Raw genomic sequence first — 13484 nt, forward strand, 5'->3', positions numbered from 1 at the left:
CAATGGCAGTATTTCATCTTTTCTTAGGGCCAAGTAATATTCCACTGTATATATGTACTACATCTTCTTTCTCCAATCATCTATAGAAGGACCCTTTGGTTGTTTCCATGCCTTGGCCACCATGAATAATGCTGCAATGAACATATGGACAGAGGACCTGAACAGACACTTCTCCTAAGAAAACATACAAATGGCCACCAGATAGATGAAAAAGTGCTCTACTTCACTAACTATTGGAGAAATGCAAACCAAAACCACAATAAGATACCACCTCACACCTGTTAGAATGGCTATTATCTACAAGACAAGTAATAAGTTTTGGAGAGTTTGAGAAGAAAAAGGAATCCACATACACTGCTGGTGGGAATATAAATTGCTACTGCCACTATGACAAACAGTATGGAGGCTTCCTCAAAAAATTAAGGTTATAATTACCATACAACCCAGCAGTTCCTCTTTTGGGTATCTACCGAAAAAATCTGAAATCATTTATCCGTAAAGATATATGTACCTACCCTGATGTTCATTGCAACATTATTCACGGTGGCCAAGACATGGAAACAACCAAAATTAATCAAGTCTTTTAAATATTCTATTGTATCTCATCTATTAGCTATTTTATTATACCTTCTGGTATCATCCTTATGGTGGTAACATTAAAATTACAGTATACTTTCTATTCTTTCATCATACACTTTATGTTTTTACGTTTACCACTGCCCAAACAACATAAGAAATGTAAAGAGCCTATCTCCATTTTTCTCTTTTTATGTCTTTTGTGATTTTGTTGTCACATATTTTACTTTTATAGATGTTATGAATCACAAAAGACTTTATTATTCTAAACTGTCCATATTCATTTATACTTCTTCACATATTGCCTTGATATACTTCATTCCTTCTTGCATTTTTTTTTTTCCCTTAGCAGGAAGAACTCGCACTGTGTTTCTTGCAGTGTGAGTCTGCTGCTAACAAAGTCTTTCAGCTTCATTTTGTCTGAAAATATATTTATGTCGCCTTCATTTTTTCAGAATTATTTTGCCAGGTATGGCATTCTAGGTTGATTTTTACAGATGTCATTCCATTGTTTTCTGGATTCTATTGTTTCCATTAGGAATTCAACTATTAATTGTAATGTACTTTTTCTCTCCGGCTGTTTTTCAGATTTTCTGTTTGGATGTTAGCAGTTTGATTATAGTTTGCCAGGTGTGGTTTTCTTTGTATTATTTTCTGTTTGTCATTCACTCAGCTTCTTGAATAAGTGCGGTAAAGTCTTTTTATCAGATTTGGAAAATTCTTGGTCAATATTTCTTGAAGTATTGTTTCTGTTCCATTTTCTCTCTTCTTTTGGGGACTATCAATGTAGCTAAGTAGACTTTTTGATGTATTCTGTTAATTTTATGTTTTATTCTTCATCTTCCTTTTTTATATCCTTTTTTATGTTGTCTTTCAAATTGGATATTTTCTGTTAACATGTCTTTGAGGCTACTAGTCTTATGTTATGTCCATTCTGCTTTTAAATCCATTCAATGAGTTCTTCATTTCAGACACTGTGTTTTACAATGTCCATTTGTTTGTTTTTTATAGATTCTGATTGTGTATAATTTTTGTGTTTTTCCATCTTTTCTTCTATTTTTAATATAATAATTATTGTTGTTTGACATGCTTAAAAGCTAACTCCAACACCTGGATTATCTCTGTGTCTAATTCTGCCTTTTCTCTTGCTTATTGATCACTTTTCATGTTTTTTTGCATGCCAGAAATTTTTTAAATATTGTAGATGCTTTGAATGGTTTTCTTCTCAAGAATGTTAAGTGTGTTCTGGTAGACCATTAAATTATAAGCAAATCACCTTGATCTTGTCAAGGCTTGGCTCTAGCCTTTGTCAACGTGGGTCTTTGGTTTTAGTTTTGCCCGTACTCTTAGGGCATTGTCATTAAGACTGAAACATGGCCTTTCCACTGTCTTAATTGAAATCCGGGTTCCTAAGGTCTCTCCACTCGGTCTGGATTTTGACCTCCAACTCTGTCTTTCTAGCCCTGTGCAGCCTCTCAATCTTGGCTCAGCTCTCAAGCCTCACAACAGCTGTTCTCTGCTAAGCCTCTCAATATTGCACCCTTTACCTGTGGTTAAAGGTTAGGCCATGCATTCAAGGGGCAGGGCCTTTCCTTAGACTCCTTTTGGCCTTGACAATTTCTCAGTCTTTCCTTGACTTTGACAGTTTTGAGGAGTACTCAGATTGGGGGGAGGGGCTTTCTCCCCAATAAACTGGCTGAGTTTTCTCTGGGACCATGCTACCAAATCCCAGTCCTGTTGGCAGTCTGCTATTTCAGTCTCTCTCTTCTTCACTTAGCAAGACCAAGATTCTCTGCTTCAGCTGCATGTTCTTGCTCTGCACACTGCAAGCTGCTATCAGGGAGAAAGCATCACGAATGTGGGGATCACCTCTTATGCTTTCCTTCTCTTAAGGATTAAAGCTCTGTGTTGGTTGCTCTCCAATGGCTTCAAATTGATATTTCACATATTTTCTCCAGCTCTTATATATGTTTATAACAATAGGGTAAGTCCAAAACAAGATAAGTCTCCTCTCTCTGTGTTAACTAGCCTCTTCGCCTCCTCCCTGCTCAGTGTCTGAGCTTCTTGCCTTATGCATGTAGTCCTTTGTAACTGGTACGTAGATGCCTCATGGGGAGACTGCATACAAACTCTTAGGCTCACTTTTTTGCAACTGCCTTGGTAGTTCTGTTCTCCAGTTTTTGTCTTCTCCCACCCAAGAGACTGCCCCAAGCTACAGGACACCACTTTTCTTGGTTTCTAAGCCTCATGTTGAATATAGGAAAATGCTCTTTGGGGTAAAACCATGACGAATTTAGGGCTTATGATGAATGTTCTTTCTCTATTGAATCTTAGCCCCATACTTCTGGTCACTTTCGTTGCTTTCCAGTACTTTCAGACATCTGCTTTTTGCTTTTTATTGTGTGCTTTAATTCAACTTTTATAGTTGTTCTCAGCAGAAGGGTTAGTCTGACATAAATTACTCTGTCATTGCAGAAATTCCTCATTTCCATATTCATTTTAACTTTCCACCAGAACCATTTTCTCGTTCTGGCCTGAAAGTTAAAATAAGCTAAAAATCAAATCAAGGGAAGCCATGGCATGACAGGTTTTTCTAAGCTTTGTCACCTTGTTATTTTTGAATCCCCTCCTATATAATTTATACCAAGTTTCCCCATAATGTAGTTTATTGATGCAAGTAGTTTCAATGCATTTTAGTCAAATAAATCTCTCCAGTGAAATATTCTTAGTTAATAAATAACACATAAAAGCCAGAAGTATTTACCAGAACCATAAATTTTAAGTTAATTTTATGGCTATTGAAGAACAGGAAGTTGTTCTAGGCTATCGGCCCGGCACTGCCAGTCTTCAGGGCCCAGACACTTTCTGTGGAATTAAATGGACCTTGATAAACATCATCAAATGTTCTCCTTTTGCCACATTAGCAATGGACCCCTTGCATGATTTCTCAGGCTATAAGTCCGAGGGAATATAGTTTTCTGGTCAGGAAGACGAATCTAAACTCAAATATTATGAATGTGTAGCAACTAATATCAGCAGGAAAAAGAAGATATCCGCGTTGCACTTACGTACCTACTGTTACCCCAAATCTGTTATTTGGTTGAAAGATTAAGAGTCACAACTGATGCCATGATTGATAAAAGTGTGTCTGAGTTTTGCCAAGTAAACTGGAAGAAAAGAGAAAGTTGAGTAGTTCAGAATATCATCAGAAAATGCCGGTAGACATCCAAAAAGGACTCGTGATAGAAGTTAGTGAAATTACTATTTGAAAGCAAAGGGAATGCAAGGAAAATAGAAAAATGCCAACTATTCTTCTAGTACTTCATTTGTGAAGAAAAAATGGGTGGCGGGGGAGGAGGGGAATGGAGTTCTTCTAACTGCTGTAAGGTGAGAAAGACTCAAAAGTAGGATGGAATATAATAATGAAACAAGTCACCCATAGCATTCACCTCCAAAAACTCTCCCCAGATAAAATCTTGTCGATGAAAAAATATCCAGCCTAAGAGAAAGATTTTAAGAGTTTATTTGAGCCAAATTGACAATTGCCAGAAAGCAAAATCTCAACGGATTGATAAAATGCTCCGAGAAAGATATATACTTCTTTTACATTAGTGGCTACAGGATAGTTAATAGTATTTTACATCACATAGAGATGGTAATCAAGGGACAATAACAACAATGAAGGATTCTGTAGTTTCCTGCTCTGGCCTGAGGGGTCCAGAGAAAGGGATTACTGACATTCCAAGGGCATGTTATTTTAAGTGCAAAAAGACAATAGGCAGGTTCACTTAAGGTGAAGATTCACCTTTGTTAGTTAAGGAAGCTACAAGCCAAGGATGTGACTACTGGCTGTGACCCACTTTTAGTTAGGAATTTTTATGTTCAGACCATTCTATGTGGTTAATTTTGGTCTCTGCGTTTGTAGGGTCTGCTATGCAGGCTTCCTCTGAGCTTGTCAGGTGTAGTACATGGCCCCTTTTTCATCCACAATCTTAATCCTTAAACCTAGACTTCAGTATACTATTATATACTAACACCATATTATTTGAATGAAGTGTTAGTGTATACACAACACACACACACACACACATACACACACACACACAACATACAGGGATAAGATACCTCTCTAACAAATTGTTTAGTTGGTTGATTTTTAAATAACTTTTTTATTTTAAAATGACTATAGATTTATGGAAGTTGGAAAGATGATAAAGAGTTCCTGTGTACCCCTCACCTAGTTTCCCCTAATGTTAATATCTTACGTTAGCGCGGTACATTTGTCATAACCCAGAATCCAACATTGGTACATTGCTGTTAACTTCAGATTTTATTTGATTTCACCAGTTTTCCACTAGTGTTCTTTTTCTCTTCCCAGATACTACATTGCCTGTAGTTGTCATGTCAGCTTAGATGCCACTTGGCTCTGAGAGTTTCGCAGTCTTTCTTTGTCTTGCATGACTGTGACAGTTTTGAGGCATACTGGTCAGATGTTTTAGAGAAGACTCCTTAATTGGGGTTTGGCTGATGCTTTCTCGTGATTAAACTTGGAGTTGTAGGTTTTAGGGAGGAATACCAGAGAGGTGAAGTGCCCTTATCACATCATATCAGAGAGGACATGATATCATCATGACTTATCATTGGAGATGTCCACTTTGATCATTTGGTTAGGCAGTATTTGCCAGTTTCTTCCACTGTAGAGTTACATTTTTCCCTTTCCCTACACTATTTTTTGGAAGCCATACTCAAGGGGAACAGAAGAGACTAAGCCTCACCTCCTTTGAGCAGCAAAAGTTGTTTCCATTTCCAAAACCTGGATTTTAGGAACCAGCATGAAAAGGCAAATAAAAACAAATCCAACGTCTTTTTCTAGATTCTTGTCTCATTTTATCCAATGTAGCCCTGGAGGTCTTTCATTATCAATTAATCAGAATCATTGGCACACAAGTGGAAAACTGTTTGCCATTCCCAGCATATGCGAACAGAAGAATGACCATGGGGCTCAGGAAGAAGTTCTCCACAGTAGATTTCCAGGAGGGATTGTATTTCCGACCCAGTCTCCTAGGACAGACTAACACGTCTTCTCCGTTATGTTATCTCTGCCCTGAGTTGCACACAACTCCGTGTCCTACTGCACTTCATTACCACGTTCATTCATCACTACATTTTTTATTTAAATGTATTGGGGTAACATTGGTTAATAATGATATAAGATTCAAGTGTACAGTTCTATAATTCATCATCTGTATATTGCACTGTGTGTTCACCACCCAGAATCTAGTCTCCCTCTGTCACCATATATTTGACCCCTTTACCCCCTTTATCCTCTATCTCCCTTCACCTCTGGTAACCACAGTACTGTTGTCTGCGTCTATGAGTTATTGTTTGTTCATTTGTTGCCCTCAATTTTATATCCCACATATAAGTGAAGTCATATGGTTCTTGTCCTTTTCCATCTGACTTATTTCACTTTGTGTGATACTCTCAATATGCATCTATGTTGTGGCAAATGGCAGTATTTCTTGTTTTCTTATGGCAGAGTAGTATTCCATGTGTATATATATCATGTCTTCTTTACCCAGTCATCTTTGAAGGGCACTTAGGCTGTTTTCATGTCTCATCACCACATATATATATATATATATATATATATATATATATATATATATATGTATGTATGTATGTATGTATGATTTTATTAGGGAAGGGGAACAGGACTTTATTGGGGAACAGTGTGTACTTCCAGGACTTTTCCAAGTCAAGTTGTTTCCAAGTCAAGTTGTTGTCCTTTCAATCTTAGTTGTGGAGGGTGCAGCTCAGCTTCAGGTCCAGTTGCTGTTGTTAGATGGTGGGATGTCGAGGAATCGAACCGGCAACCTTGTGGTTGAGAGGATGCGCTCCAATCAACTGAGCCATCCAGGAGCTCAGCGGCAGCTCAGCTCAAGGTGCCATGTTCAATCTTAGTTGCAGGGGGTAGAGCCCAACATCCCTCGCGGGAGTTGAGGAGTTGAACCAGCAACCTAGTGGTTGAGAGCCCACTGGCCCATGTAGGAATCGAACCAGCAGCTTTCGGAGTTAGGAGCATGGAGCTCCAATCGCCTGAGACACCGGGCCGGCCCTCATCACCACTTTTTGATTATACATCTTTACTTTCAGCATCAAATGTCAATAGTCCAGGGGTGAGGTAGATGGGAGAAGAAATGAGCAACTTTGGTACTTACTAAGTTATTTTCATGTCTGAAACTATTGACCATAATGTCACCAAACTGGGAATCCAAATGTACTTTAGAAAACTTAAAGATGCCTTCTATTACTATTAAATATATCTAATCACAGCACCTAACTGAGGACATTCATGCTGACAGTATGATGTGTAAACAGAGTCTAACGTAATTTCTTATTTTATTTCCAGCATTGAAAAACACTGCCACAGTATTTGCCATTGTGCTTCTGCAAACACTGTAGCATTTATTCAATGGTCCCTCTTGAGGGGCTAGACTTGCAACCATATTCAGAGTTACCAAATTATCTTCACTCATCCCCACCTCCCTGTTTAATTGAGCAAAAATATCCTATAATTCTAGGAAACAAGACATGTGAACATGCCTGTTTATCTTTCTTTATGCATTCAAAATTATTTTTTGAGTATTTTATTCTGTGACTTATTTTCGACTCTGTAGGGGCTACAGAATTTCATAGGATACTATTACTGCCTTCAAGTAGTTCATAATCTATAGAAAGACATTTACATAAATCAGAGGACAGAGTGAAAAGTCTATATGAATGGGAGAGAGTATTACAGGCTTTAGGAAGATGGAGATCACTTCCCCCTGAGATAACCCAGAGGAAGCAGCAGAGAAGGCAAGTATAATTTCCAATGCAAGTCTGAGTTTATCCAGTCTTTCTACAAATATTTATCAAATGCTAAGTATATGCCACTGGCTTCATTAGAGACTGAAGAGTATGGTACAGTAATGATAACAATGATAGTATGAATAATTACTTTTCATTGGGGCTTTCTCTGTGCTGGATGAACAACATTATAGGCAGGTCTTTGACAAGTGTTCTGAGAGGAACAAGCATACGATGCTAAAGAAGCACAGAGGAAAATCATCTAAAAAAAGAATTTATGGAAGAGAAAGTCAAAAATTCCAGACTTCCTGGAGGAGTGATTCTTCAACCAAGCTTTAAAGGATGAATAGGAGATAACTGTGTGTGTGTGTGGGGGGGGGGGGGGGGGGGGCAAAGCACCACTCCCAAAGAAGGAACACCTGGCAGGAAGCTCCCAAAGCAAGAGACGTCATGGAGCATACATACAAAAAGAAATTTGGAGTGATGAGAGGGAAGGATATTACCCATGCAAGATGGGGCTGGAGAACTGGCCAGTGATGGAAGGAAGAAGGGAGACCTGAGTTCCATCGTATTTAACCATTTCAGCTGGCTATGCAGTATAATGTAACAGCGTTAAAAGTGAAGCTTACTCTAAAATATCTTCCAATCATGGATGCTCCTCTGGATTATGATATTACCTCCAGAATGTCCCATAACATGTTGCCCATCAAGGTCACCCCTCGTCACATCTGCCTGGATGAGTTTGTCAGAGTAAGAGTGGAAAGAGCAGAGACCTGGTGGGGTGAGTCACGGGACAGGGAGATCCCGAAGGTGAGGAGAGTGGTCCTGGGGTATGAGTCTAACACATGGACCTCAACCTCCACTGGTAAAGTGTCAAATGGCGATATCTTAGTTTAAGGGTGAGTAGAAAGACAGCACCTACAAAATAGTAAAAATTTAAATTAATTAATTAAAGTATTAGATCAAACTTCACCCAGCAGATCATAGCTATTAGGTCATAGTTCCCAGGCAATGGATTTTTCTGTTTAGCAGATGGCGATGAGATGCCTGGATCTGATGCTAATTAAATAGCTGATGGAACTTCATGTTGAAATTCCAGACTTGAAAGAAGAACACAGAGACTTCAGAGGTGTGGAATCCAACCTCAAGTCCAGCCTGGAAGATGCGTATTTTAATCATCTGTTCTGAACACAGCCTTCCTCTCATTATAAAAAGCAGTTCAGAAAGGTGCCCTCTAGAGGAAGTTCAATGACACGAATAGGACCTGAGTTCTCTGACTTGGGCAATACTTATCCTATTTCTAACTCCATGAACTGATTTTTGTCCTATAATAATGTGTTATTGTTGGTGGGGATTCATAGTGTGTCCTTTACTTAAAGATGTGTTGTACTATATAAAGACTAAAGAGTATATAGACCTGTAAAAGGCTATGTAACATATCCCTGTATTTAGGATCTCTCCTTAGAACAATGACAGGTGGTGAGACAAGAAGAAGAAGATGATGTAAAGTAGAACCATTCTCAGATCTATATTTTTTCTTCACCATAATCAGTTTTTTAAAAATAGAAAATACTCATTAGTAAGGGTCACCCTTATAAGTTGCAGTGAAAATTCACTGTACACCATCTATTTATAAACCCCTGTGTGCCTGCCTGGCCCTTTTCCTAGGCTTGCACAACGTTTGCCGGTGACTGAAAGAATGGTCACTGTTGGCCATGCAGCTTCCCTGGCTGGGATGTGACTGATTAATTTTCTTCAAACACTGCACTAGAAAGGCTGCTGATTTTGTTCTTAGGCCTGCCTTCTGACGTGGTGATTGATTCCCACTGCGGATCATCCATGGAAACTTAAGTGTTTTGATCCAGCTTTTAATCTGAATTTTAATTAAATTTTCAATCCAGCTTCTGACATCTCAAATAGGTAGGATTGCCCTTTCTAGCCAATCGTCTGCTCATCAATCTGGGATTTAAGCCTGTCTTGCTCATTGTTGGCCTGACTCCCTGTCCAGGAGTCTTTGAAGGCTGTCAGTGGACAGCTGTGAGGACCTGTTTACTCTGTTCTCTCCCCATCCCCACACCAGGCTGTGGGTCACTGGACACAATCCTTGTATCTCCAATGCCCTAGGCCAGTGCCAGTTAGATGGTAAACAAATAGTTGTTAAATAAACAAATGGATGCATGGATGGCTAAACCATGAAAAATACTAAGAAGAAACTGCAACCTATAAACTGTTTACAGACAATCCTTCCTCACTGGAAAACTACTCAGTGATATAGTCAGACTTCTAAACTAGAGTGGGTGGGGTATTTCCTCCTGATGACCCCTTGAGGAATCTCAATCTTTCTGTCATCAGCACACAACATAGAACGTGGCTGGCTGTCCAGCATGTAAAACTCATCTCAGCTGGCTGTAGAAGCATGTCCTTGCTTTTATGTTATAAAACCTTAGTCAGCACATATTCCAAAGAACTTGAATTTGATAAAGTGAAAGGTAAAACAGGGTTCCGTAACAACTTCACAGTGGCACATGTACCGCATATATTCACCACCTCTTCCATCTATTTAAAATGCAGAAAAACCAGAAAGCATTTCTTACTTCTCAGCTAGGCAGGGAATAAAATATTGGGTAATTTCTGGAGTGGGTGAGGATACTGGGAAATTGGCACTTCCATACATCGTTAGCAGGAGTGCATTGTGATACTCCATTATTAAAGGACAGTTTGCCAATACTATCAAAATTGTAAAATCACTTACCCTGTCATTTCAGAATTCACATCCAGGAACTTACTCTTCATAAATACTTGTACAAGATAATGTATAAGGAAATTTATTGCAGCATTATTTAGCATAGCAAATAAAACTCATATAACAACCTAATTGTCTATTATTAGGAGAAACGTATAAATTATGGCTTATTCCTGCAGCTGTTCAACATAATGAGAATGATCTTTATGTGCTGCTGTGGGGAGATACATCAAGTGGGAAACATTAAGTGTTACAAAACAGTATATACAGTATGATCCCCTTTGGGTTTAAAAAATAGTTGTGTGTGTGTGTGTGTGTTCATTTGCGTGCACACTTCTGTGTGCTGGAGAAACTTTAGAAAGATATATGAGAATTAATGAACAGTGGCCACCTCAGAATATGAAATGGGCAGAAGTAAGGCAACTTTTAACTTCAAGTTTTACCTTCCTACATTTCGAAATTTTTAAATGGGCATGTGTTACTTTTATAATTTAAAAACAAGTTAGTAAAAAAAGACTTGTGTATAAAATACTGCATCAGTTAATTTTATAATTTTGGGTGTGGGAAAGGCCTTCCCCAAAACACACACACCCCATAAGCCATAAATGAAAAAGTCAACAGATTTGAATATAAATTTACTTTTACATTTGGAACTGACGGGATAAAAGCATTAAATGAAAGGTTTTTAGGATTGATGAGAAGAGTACTATTAATAAAAGAAAAGGTAATAAATTGGATTACATCAAGATAAAAAACTTCCTCTGTGAAAGATCCAATGAAGAGAGTGAAAAGATAAACTACAGACTTGGAGGAAACATTTGCAGATTAGTTATAGACAGAAGCCTTATATCTAGAACATATGAATGGCTCTCAAAATAAAACAGTTAGAAGAAAAGAAGGGAGGGAGGGAGGGAAAAATGAAGGAAGAGAGGAAGAGAGGGAGGGAAGAAGGAAGGAAATAATCCAGGGCAAAAGACATGAATATACATTTCACTTAAGAGGATACACAGATGGAAAATATATGTATTTTGCAGAAATGCAAATTAAAACTGCGATATCACTATATACCTATCAGAAACACACAATGTGATATATAGATGATGTATTACAGAATTGTACACTTGAAACCTATGTAATTTTACTAACCATTGTCACCCCAATAAATTTTAATTGAAAAAAAAATACTTAGCACATATCTGACACTTAAAAAAAAAAAGAATGCCTAAATTCAAAATAGTGACAAGAGTCAGTGAGGACATGGAAAAACTGAATCACTCATATATTGCTGGTAGGGGTGGAAACGGTACTGGCCACTCTGGAATCAGTTTGATTATTTCTTTGAAAACTAAACTTGCAACTACCATATGGCCCAACAATTGTACTCCTAGGCATTTATCCCAGAGAAATGAACTTTTATGTTTTCACAAATCGTGTACATAAGTGTTCGCAACAGCTTTGTTAATAATAGACAAAAACTGGAAACAACCCTAACGTCTTTCAATAGGTGAAAGGTGAAACAAACTGTGGTACATCCATACCATAGACTACTACACGGCAATAAAAAAGAATGAACTTTTGATGCACACAACAACCTGGATGGAAAAAAATCCCAAAAGATTACGTATTGTATAATTTCACTAATATAGCATAACATTAGTGGTTACCAGAGGTTAGAGACAGTGGATAGGGGTAGGTATGGCTATAAATGGTTAGCATGAATGAATTTTCGATTTTTTTTTTTGAGCAAGTCTTTTTTTTGTTTGTTTTGATGAGATAGTTCTGTATCTTAACTGTGGTGGTGATTATATGAATCTAAACGGATAAAATTTGTGTAGGACCACATACGCATGCGCGCGCGCGCGCGCACACTCACACACACACACACACACACACACACACACACAAAGGTAATCCCTTACTTTTGATGGAAGTATAAATTGATGTAACTTCTCTAGACAGCATATGCAATATAAATTTAAATTTTATAGATACATGTGCCCTTTTACCTAGGAATTCCACTTAAGGAATTTGCTCTAAGGTGATAATGTTTCAAGTGTGAAAGATGGTGTAAGAATATATTCATAGTGGCATTGTTAACAACAAACATGGGGGAGGGAACCTTCCAAAATACAAAAACAAAAAAAAAAGGAAACAACCTAAATGTTCACTGCAGAGATTTTCTTTTTCAATCACCTCAAATTCTTTGACCTTTTTTCCCATCAAGAGTAAGGCTCTACTTCACCTCCACTTTAATCAGGTCTCACTATGCCTTCATGAGCCAAGATGGGATGCTTTGTGAGTTCCGAGGCTAAGTCAGGAAAGGCCATGCAACTTCCATCTGGTTCTCTGGAGCGCAAGGCTATCGAAGAAAAAGTTCAACTACCATTGAGTGAGCAGCACCAGTTTAGCACAGCCTTCCAACCACCCCCGACCCCAAGGTACTGCACTTGGAAGTGAAGTCATCCAATAGTCCAGCGATTTAAGTCACCTCCAATCTCAGTCAGTGGCCAAGAAATCATTGAGCAGAGGATCTCACTGTACCTTTCCTGAATTTGCAACCCTCAGTCAGCGAGCATTTATAAAGTGGTTATCGTTTTATGCCATTAAGTGTAAGGTGACTTGTTATGCAGCAATGTTAATTGGAACATCCATTAGTTAAAAATTTGTGAACTAAAGAATAGTGGAATCCTATGACACCATCAGAAATAATGGAGTGTCTGTATGGTGATTAGCATGGGAAAATCATGGCAGCGAATGGAGGTATTCATGTGTGTTAGTTAGGGGACGGGGGGACAAAGACATGTCTGGAAGAATCGTTACCTAAATGTGATGGTAGTTGCCTTTGAATAGAAAGATGTTTTGTGGTTTTGACTTCATTCTTTACCTTGTTCTGTTGTGTTATAGAATTTTCTATCCCCTTTACTGGCTGTAGAATCATCCTCCAGTTGCTGTTGGTATTGGCAGATAAATAATTCACTATTGCCCCCTTCCTTGGACAACTGCCCTTGCCCAAATGGAAGTCTTTTTGCCAGGGAGTCAATTTATATCCCCAGACTTCAGCCAATGACCATTGACACAGGATGTGAAGGCCAGTCTGCTTGCTTCAACAGAGGACCGACTCTATGGTTACAATTGTACTCCACAACTTCCTGTGGGATCAAACTGGAGCTGGCTTCCAGTTGTCTTAGTCTGTTCAGGCTGCTATAATAAAATACCACAGATGGTAGCTTAAAAAGAAAAAGCAATTTATTTCTCACAGTTCTGGAGGCTGGAAGTACAAGATCAGGGTACTAGTACGGTTGGGTGACGGCTC

This window comes from Rhinolophus sinicus, linkage group LG12, assembly GCF_036562045.2.
Source record: "Rhinolophus sinicus isolate RSC01 linkage group LG12, ASM3656204v1, whole genome shotgun sequence".
NCBI classification, from domain to species: domain Eukaryota; kingdom Metazoa; phylum Chordata; class Mammalia; order Chiroptera; family Rhinolophidae; genus Rhinolophus; species Rhinolophus sinicus.